The following is a 9518-nucleotide window of genomic DNA, read 5'->3' as shown; positions in this document are numbered from 1 at the left end:
AGAACTATATTGTTAAAGGAAAATTAAGGCCATAAATTTAAAATCCATGAAATGTTATGGATTGCTTAAAACATGAAAAGTAAGCCACCTAATTGATGTGAATAGGTAGTTAGGGCTTATATGCCAATTACAAATAGAATTCATAAAATGAATAAATGAGAAAGGAAAAATGTTTTGAATACAATGGTACATGTGAACCATTGTTTTGAATTGTGATCAATATGAATAACATAATGAATGAATAAATGAACCATATTAATGTATGAATAAGACATTAGTTCTCATTAATGTAGAAAGGAAAAGTACTTTGAGTACAATGGTATAAAAGGATAATTGATGTAAATTGTGATCATATAAATGATCAAATGAATGTATAAATTATAATTGAAATTTATCATGAAATAATGAAGTCATAAAACATAATATATTAATATTTAATGATATTATGTGCCCTTGTATTGCCTAGACATGTGTGTCAGATTGGATAGTTTGGCATGCTAATAGGGTATTGTTTTAGTAGTACTGCGAAAGAATTTATACCTGTATTCATGGCTTTATGCCCGCATTCATGGCTTTATGCCCGCACTCATGGCTTTTTATGCCCGATTATGTGATATCATGGCTTTTTAGCCATACTGACTGCATACGTGGCTGACGTCCTGCGTCCAATGGTATGACGGCCCGAGGCACCGCGGTGTCCAGTGCCAACGACCCGTTATCCAATTTAGTTAGCCTGTCATAGGTTACTTGGGCAGTCTAATTTATTAAAATAAGTTACGAAAATTAGCAATTAAAAATGCTAGAAAGCCAATAAATGAGTATTAAGTTCTGAAATAAATTAGATTAGCACCAAAAATTTGTTTCTTAGAATGGTCTGAAGTAAATGAAATTAGTTCTAAAAGAAAAAAAATTTTAAATATTATGAAATGATTATAAACAACTTAGAAAGTATCAAGGAAGTGATAAAAAGACTAGTAGAATTGTAACTTAATAACATTACAAATGTGACATACATAAGAATATAAGTATAAGTTTAAATTTTAGATTAATTATATCTGGTACATCATTAATGCAAATTTCTGAACTGAGCACCTCCAAAGAAGAACATGGCAGGATAGAGGATAGTTAATATTAGAAACTAAATTAATTATAAATCTAAATTATTCGAACTATGGTTTATTTCTATCTTCATTTGTATATTATTTTCTTGCTATATTATTGCACCACTAAGCAGCAATGCTTAGCGCGATGGATTTGTTTCCTCGCGTAGGTACTGAAGTTAAAGCCAACGAATACCAAACAGAGATTTTGGAGTTCTGATCTGCAGAGTGTTCAAGGTGGTCACTTCCTCAGCAATACATGTAGATAGGGCCCATATATATCATATTATGTATTTTGTATATTATAATTAGTTATTATTTATAGTGTAAACTATGAATTGTATGTTGAAATATAGATTATGGAACTGTAATTAATTTTTAGATCATGTAAATTATGAATTTATGTAATTAGTCTGTAAATCATGTAAATTAATGAAACTTATGAATTTATATATATAAATTGTGCATGAATGGAAATGCATGGAAATAAATATGAAATTGAGATATATGAATGAGATGTGAATTACAAGAATTGAAAGTGAGATGAATATGATGTGCATGAATGATATATTTTTTGTAAAATATTATTGAAAATTTCAAGCGGGTAAATAGTGAAATACGTCAACTGATAATAAAATAGGGAAAACTCCACTGGTTTCTCCGTGTAAAAAATAATTGATATTAAAATATAATGAGATCAAATTATTAAAAGAATAAAGTAAGATGAGAATAAGGTGCTCTGGCACAGAATGTAGCACGCCTTGCTCGGTTACACTATAGTCGGGTGAGGGGTGTTACACTTTAGCATTATAGAACCATTTACTTTATCTGTTTAATCCATTTGCCCTTGATTAACGTAGCATGCTTATATTAACTAGTTAATGTAATAAATTTTAAGCTACCTAAAAAAAAAATGAAGTTGGTTAAGACATTTTCAACAAATAATTTCCCCATATTTCAATAAATTTTAATTTATTAATAAATAAAAATAATTTTTTAATATAATAATCCCATGAATAAAGTCATGAATGTAAACCGGTGGTATAACCTACTACTTAAGATGAGTCCATTTAAAAATGGGGGTCAAGGATTGAATTCATTAAATACAAATTATTATATTATAATATATTTTTGTCCTTAAAGTATTTACTGATGGGATTTCTTTTTTTCGGAACTTTAGACTGTTATGACTATAAAAGGATAGTCAAACTGTAATGGAAGAGAGTGACTGGTAATGGGAGCATATGCGGGAGGAGCATATGCAACAAATGATGTAGCATGATGGCACAGGGTCTACAGCCCGAGCTCCCAATCTACTCATTAGGATGATGCTAGAGATACCGATGGTGGTGATGACATTGTTAAAATCGATTAGCTTGTTCTTTTGTTCTTATGATTACTTTTTCATATAGTACATTATTATTATAACCTTTCATTGTGATATTTATACATAATAATTATTGATATTTGATAGTTTAATAGGACAAATATTATTGATGTTTGATATTGTAAATAACTAAAAAAAATTAAAAATTTTACAATTATTTGAAACAGAATTTTCATTTCTAATCCGAAACTAAAAGCATTTAGTTTCAAAATACAAAGGAATTTATTTTTTTATTTTATCATATTTAGAAATGGATTTAAAATGGAAATTCCATTTCTATTTAGAAAAAGAATGTATTTTAGTTTCAAAAAGTGTTCTATTTTTGTTTTGTTTATAGTACACGTTTGAAACTGATAGGAAACGAAAATCTGTTTCAAGGCACTAGAAACCAGAGATGTCACGACCCAAAATTATGAGCTGTGACCAACATATAATTTAAGTATTCTTAAATCATGCAAGCCTTATTAGAGTATCTTGAATAAATGTATTGTCACTTACTAATCCCAAAAAAAATAGACAAAATCTAAATAAACAAAGTACTGAATAAACATCATAAATATCCCATAAGTAAACTGCGGAGTTTCTACAGATTTCAAATAAAAACTTAAACTGTTTAATAAACTAAACTAATTATTAGCCCGAGGAAACATGAATTCGGGCATACCATGAGATCAAATCAAAGATTGTTCCTCTCTAAAAAATGGACTGAATATTTGGATCAGCTGCAGAATTCTACTGATCTGAAACAGATAACAGACAAAGAAAACGTAGTTTGAGCTAATGCTTAGTGAATGATCATTATAGTACACAACGGAATAGGAACAGACAGACGCTTGATTAATTTCACAATAAATTTTTCATTCAATAAAATCATGCTCATGCTATCAAAATCATTAAGAAAATAATTTTATAAAACATATATATAAAAGAAGTTCATTCAATAAAATTTTATGGTATAGTACACCAGAGTAATAATACCCCACATCACCAAAGGCCAAATGGTAAGCGCGCTACCAGATATTAGATACTTTCCTCCTCCTTCACAGATATCAATGCATATGATACTAATGCAAACCATAAAGTGCAATGATGCATGACTCAATAATACAACCTAATACCGTGATAGTCCACACGGTGGGGCCAGATAGCAGATATAGATACTGGGCACAGGTACCAATTCAAAACAGAAAATCAAATTGTACAAATCAATCAAAATCCAAGAAAAAATTCAAATATCAAATAATAACTGATAGTGCAATTCCAACAGTTTATTTCAATAATTTCAGAGAGTCAATAAGATCAAATCAATCTCAAATAAATTTAATGTAATACATTGATAAATTTTATATTCAGATATCAATAAAGACATTAAAGCCCTATTCCTAGGATCTTAATGGCTCTAATGCAGAGATAATTGACAAAATCAATTATTTAATCAAAATCAGAATAAAATTCAATAATAAAATAAAACTCTAGAACCTCACATGTAAAATAATTGTTAAAATACTGATTTAAAATTTCATTCAATAACAATTTTAATGCTAAGGAATTTTAAAAGGGACTAAAACGGTACCATGTACTATAATTACCACTCACTTGGAACCTCCAAAACAATAGTTATACTTAATAGAAGAGAGACAATTTCAACTGACAGATTGAATATTCGAATATTCTACACACCCAAAATATAAAAGAAAACTATCAAATAATAATAAAATAAAATAACTTATATATATATATATATATATATATATATATATATATATATATATATAAAATTTCAAAGTTATTATTTTACAGTAATAATGATCAATCCAATTCAATACCAATGGTCAAAATAATAATAATAATAATAATAATAATAATAATAATAATAATAATAATAATAATAATAATAATAAATTTCTAGGGTAGTTGTAACAATTCAAGGAAAGAAAATGAAATTAAATTCACCCATTATTGAACAAAGAAAAGAAATTTTTACCTTGAAGATAGAATCCAATGTGATAAATAAAGAAGTAAAAATTTAGGGATTCTCTACACACATCAGATTATAAATCGTAATATATATGTATGTATGTATATATATATATATATATATATATATATATATATATATAAGATGATGAAAATAACTGTTGAGTATATTTGGTATAAAAAGAGGTGATAAATAGGTTTTGAGAGCAAAGTTTAGCAGAAAGAGATTATTAGGGTATATGTATTTCAAGAGTTTCTTTAGGTGTAGAATGGGATAAAAGTTATTATTGAACTAGGCTGTTCAGATTACAGATATATATTTAAATTCAAAAATAATAAATAAATAAATAAATAAATAAATATGTATATATATATATATATATATATATATATATATATATATATATATATATAAGCATGCCATCCAATAAAATATATTTTTTAGATAATATATTAAATTATTGTTAGCTAATTAAAATAAATAAATAAATAGATAAAAATATTGGGTTTCCACATACTTTCCCTCTTAAAAGAAATTCGGTCCCTGAATTTAAACAGACAAATTCCTAACCTGAAGAATCAAATAAGTGAGGATATTTGATTCGCATTTCAGATTCTGCCTCCCATGTGGCCTTACTACTTGAGTGATTATACCACAAGACTTTGACCAAAGCTACTTCCTTAGACCAGAGTTTCCTAATTTATCGATCTAAAATCTTTGCTGGTTGTTCCTCATATGACATATCATCCCTAAATTGTATGGTCTGAGGTTACAAAATATGAGATGGATCTAGTACATACTTCCTAAGCATAAAAATATGGAAAACTGGATGTACATTTGCAAAACTAGGTGGAAGGGCTAAACGGTAAGCAACTGCTCCAATCTCTCCAAAATTTCAAATGGACCAACAAAACGAGGGCTAAGCTTCCCTTTGTTCCCAAACCTCATGATTCTTTTAATAGGAGAAACTCTCAGAAATACATGATCACCAACCATAAACTCTACATCTTTAAGCTTAGGGTCAACAAAACTTCTCTGTCAACTATGAGCAGTCAAAAGTTTATTATGAATCAACCGAACCTTCTCTGAAGTTAAATGTATCAACTCTGGTCTAGTAAGCCTTCTTTCTCCAACTTCATCCCAACAAATTGGTGACCTACACCTTTAACCATATAATGCCTCGTATGGAGCGTTCTCTATACTTGTCTGATAACTATTATTATAAGCAAACTCCACTAAAGGCAAATGATTATCCCAATAGCCACTAAAATCCATAACACATGCACGAAGCATGTCTTCTAATATCTGTATGGTCATTTCTAACTGTCCATCTGTCTGAGGGTGAAAAGCAGTACTACAGTCTACCCGTGCTCCTAAAGCTTCTTGGAATTTCTTTTAAAATCGAGAAGTAAATTGAGTACCACTATCAAAGAAAATGGAAACTGAAACACCATGAAGACTAATAATCTTGTATATATACAACTGTGCAAGTTTAGCAAAGTCATATGTAGTTTTCACAGGAAGGAAATGAGCAGATTTTGTCAATCTGTCCACTATCACGCAAATTGCATTGTAACCACCTCATGTACCAAGTAAACCCACAACAAAGTCCATAGTAATGTGCTCCCACTTCCACTCGGGAATAGGTAATGGCTACAGTAACCCAGATGGTCGCTGATGTTCTACCTTAACCTGTTAACAAGTCAAACATTTAGCAATAAAGTCTGCAACATCCCTCTTCATGCCAACCCACCAATAATGCTCCCTTAAATCACGCTACATCTTAATTGAACCTGGGTGTACTGTGTAAGCAGAATGGTGTGCCTCCTCCATGATTTCTCTTCTCAACTCATCAACATTGGGGACATAAAGTCTAGTGCCATAACGAAGAACTCCATCATCATTTAACATGAACCCTTGAGCTTGGCCTTGATGAATACTATCTATAATCTCACACAACTGAGAATCCCTCTTCTGAGCAGCCTTAATTCGATCAATAAAGATAGGCCTAACTAAAAAATGTGCTAAGAATGATCCAGCTACAATTTCAAACTCTACTCCCTGATCTAACAACTCATGTAATTCACCAATCAGAGGCCTACTCTTGGTAGATATATGGGCTAAACTACCAAAAGACTTCCTACTTAGAGCATCAACCAACACATTAGCTTTTCCTGGGTGATACTGTATGGTGCAATCACAATCCTTCAGCAATTCTACCCATCTCCTTTGCTTAAGATTAAGATCACGTTAGTCAAAGATGTATTTGAGACTTTTATGGTGAGTGAAAATTTCACAAGTCTCACTATACAGATAGTGCCTTCAGATTTTTAAAGTAAAAATTACTGCAGCCATTTCCAAATCATGAGTTAGATAATTCTGCTTGTGCCTTTTCAACTGGTGAGAAGCATATGCAATAACCCATCCATGTTGCATCAAAACACATCCTAAACCAATCCTAGAAGCATTACAATACACTGCATAACCCCCTGAACCAGATGGAATGGCTAACATTGGTGCAGTAGTTAAATGAGTCTTAAGCTTCTAAAAACTTTTTTCACAAGCCTCAGACCACTAAAGTTTCATATTCTTCTATGTCAACTTAGTTAAAGGTGCTGCAATACGAGAGAAGTCTTGAACAAACCATCTATAATACCCTGTTAAACCCAAGAAACTACTAATCTATGACACAATTGCGGGTCTAGGCCAATGAAGCACTACCTCAACTTTCTACTTATCAACACACACCCTATCCTTGGACACTATATGGCCTAGGAAAGCCACAATATCTAACCAGAACTCACATTCGGAGAACTTGGCATATAACTTGAGTACACTAGAATGTCATTGATGAACACTATAACAATTTGATCTAAGAAAGGCTTGAAAACTCTATTCATGAGATCCATAAAAGCGGCTGGAGCATTGGTAAGACCAAAAGGCATTACAAGATATTCATAGTGTCCATACCTAGTCCTAAAGGCAGTTTTAAGTACGTCTTCTTTCTTGACCCTCAATTGATGATACCCAGATAGAAGATCAATCTTGGAAAAACACTTTGCACCTTGAAGTTGGTCAAACAGGTCATCTATGCATGGAAGAGGATACTTATTACACATAGTCACCTTATTCAATTGCCTATAACCAATGCACATTCTCAAAGACCCATCCTTCTTCTGCACAAATAACACAAGAGCACCCTATGGAGAAATACTAGGGTGAATAAACTGATGCACTTGAATTGTATAGATGTTTTTAAACACAATTGTATATTATCTCATAGCATTTAGGTAAGTAATCTCATGCATAGTAGTTAATTTCATTTGTTTTTGTAATTTCTATTATCAAGCCCTTAATTCCATGTTTTCTGCATCATTTCAGGTGTTTGGGTGAAGCCCCAGTGTATAGGAGTGCAAAAGGAAAGCTTGGAGAAGTCAAAAGACTCAGAATTTCTGCTGATGCAAAGCCACAAACCCGTGTAAGTCTCTGCCAGACAAAAGCCAGAGAGTCAATGGAGAAACAAAAGTACACGGGTTATGTAATTGGACCCATGTAATCTACAGGGACCCGTGTAAGTCTTTGCCAGGAACAAGCTTAAAGAACTTTTGAGAACAAAAGTACACGGCCCGTGTAACCAGGCTCGTGTAGCCAGCGCAGACCCGTGTAAGTCTCTGTGTCTTGCGACAACCAGTTTTCAAACCCGAATTCCCGCTCTTGTTTACACATTAAAATCAGACTCCTAAGGCTTTTGGGACTCAAAATGACCTAACCCTAGAATAGTTATTATAAATAGAAAGAGAAAACATCCTGGGGAGAGGAGGATCCTTTGACAGCACCTTTAGGAGTTTTAAAGAGACTCGCATTCTGCACTCTCTCCAACCGTTTTGAGGAGAAGAATATCAGTATCGAGGGGAGTTTTCCAGCCAAAGTCCCACAAGATCAAAGCTGCAAACTCTCTTTGGTTCCTTCATTCCATCTCCTTAAACGGATTTTTATTGTTTTATTTCTTCAATATGATTTCTTTTTACTGTCTTTACCTTTTTATCATGATGTTTGTTGAACTCATGAGTGAGTAGTTTTTATATTCTGGAATTGGGAGAGTAATGCTTGTAATTATTGTTATGGATAAACATTAAGTTTTATTTATTGGATTTGAGATTTGTTACTTGATTTAATTTCTTGTGATCATAATGCATGCTATGTGCTGGAACCCACTTAATATTAATTGTAGATATTAATTGAAAGATTGAAAGGTGAAGATTAATATTAGAAAATCAAGATCTTGAACCTAGGAATTGACCTAGACATAGGCTGATACTTTTATGGAACTTTAAAATTAGTCAAAGACCTTAAGGGATTTTAATTAATTTGATCGCCACGAAAGTCAGGTTTAAGTTAATTAGAATACACCCTAGGTACCTTGAGAGAGGACTTAGGATACCTTAGGACTAAGTTCCATCAAGGTAAATGATTCTCAAAACCAGTAAATAAATAACATCTATAGCAAGATTCAGGTGTGAAATCTTAATTCTGGAATTGTTTGAAAATAGATTACTTCATTTTAAGTTTATCATTTTGGAGTTTAAAATAGGCAACTTCCATTCCTTCATTGTTCGAGAGCCTAAATAGTCAAAATTACTGTGTAGATTGGTACTTACTAATCAAATTCCTCATGGGAATGATACTTTACTCATCACTTTATTGTTAGCGATCCATGCACTTGCCATGGTTGTAAAACCAGTAAATAAGTTTTTGGCACCGTTGTCGGGGATCTTTGGCTTTAGTAATATCGAGCGATAAGCAATTTAGCTGATTTAGGCAACTATATTTATTATCTAATTTTATTTGATTTGTTTTATTCCTCTTCTTTTCTCTCAGGTGCCCGATCTAGTACATGACCAGAATAAGGCCAGAAGAAGAAATTTTAGACTGTGATCCAGAGATAGACAGAATTCTAAGAGCCATCAGGAGAGAAAAGGAAACATCAAGAGCACGACCAAGAAGATCTTGAAATTCCAACCATGGCCAATAATAATGACAGACCAAGACTCTT

The sequence above is a fragment of the Hevea brasiliensis genome, chromosome 1 (genome assembly GCF_030052815.1).
Source record: "Hevea brasiliensis isolate MT/VB/25A 57/8 chromosome 1, ASM3005281v1, whole genome shotgun sequence".
NCBI classification, from domain to species: Eukaryota; Viridiplantae; Streptophyta; class Magnoliopsida; order Malpighiales; family Euphorbiaceae; genus Hevea; species Hevea brasiliensis.
This window is presented reverse-complemented; position numbering follows the sequence as displayed.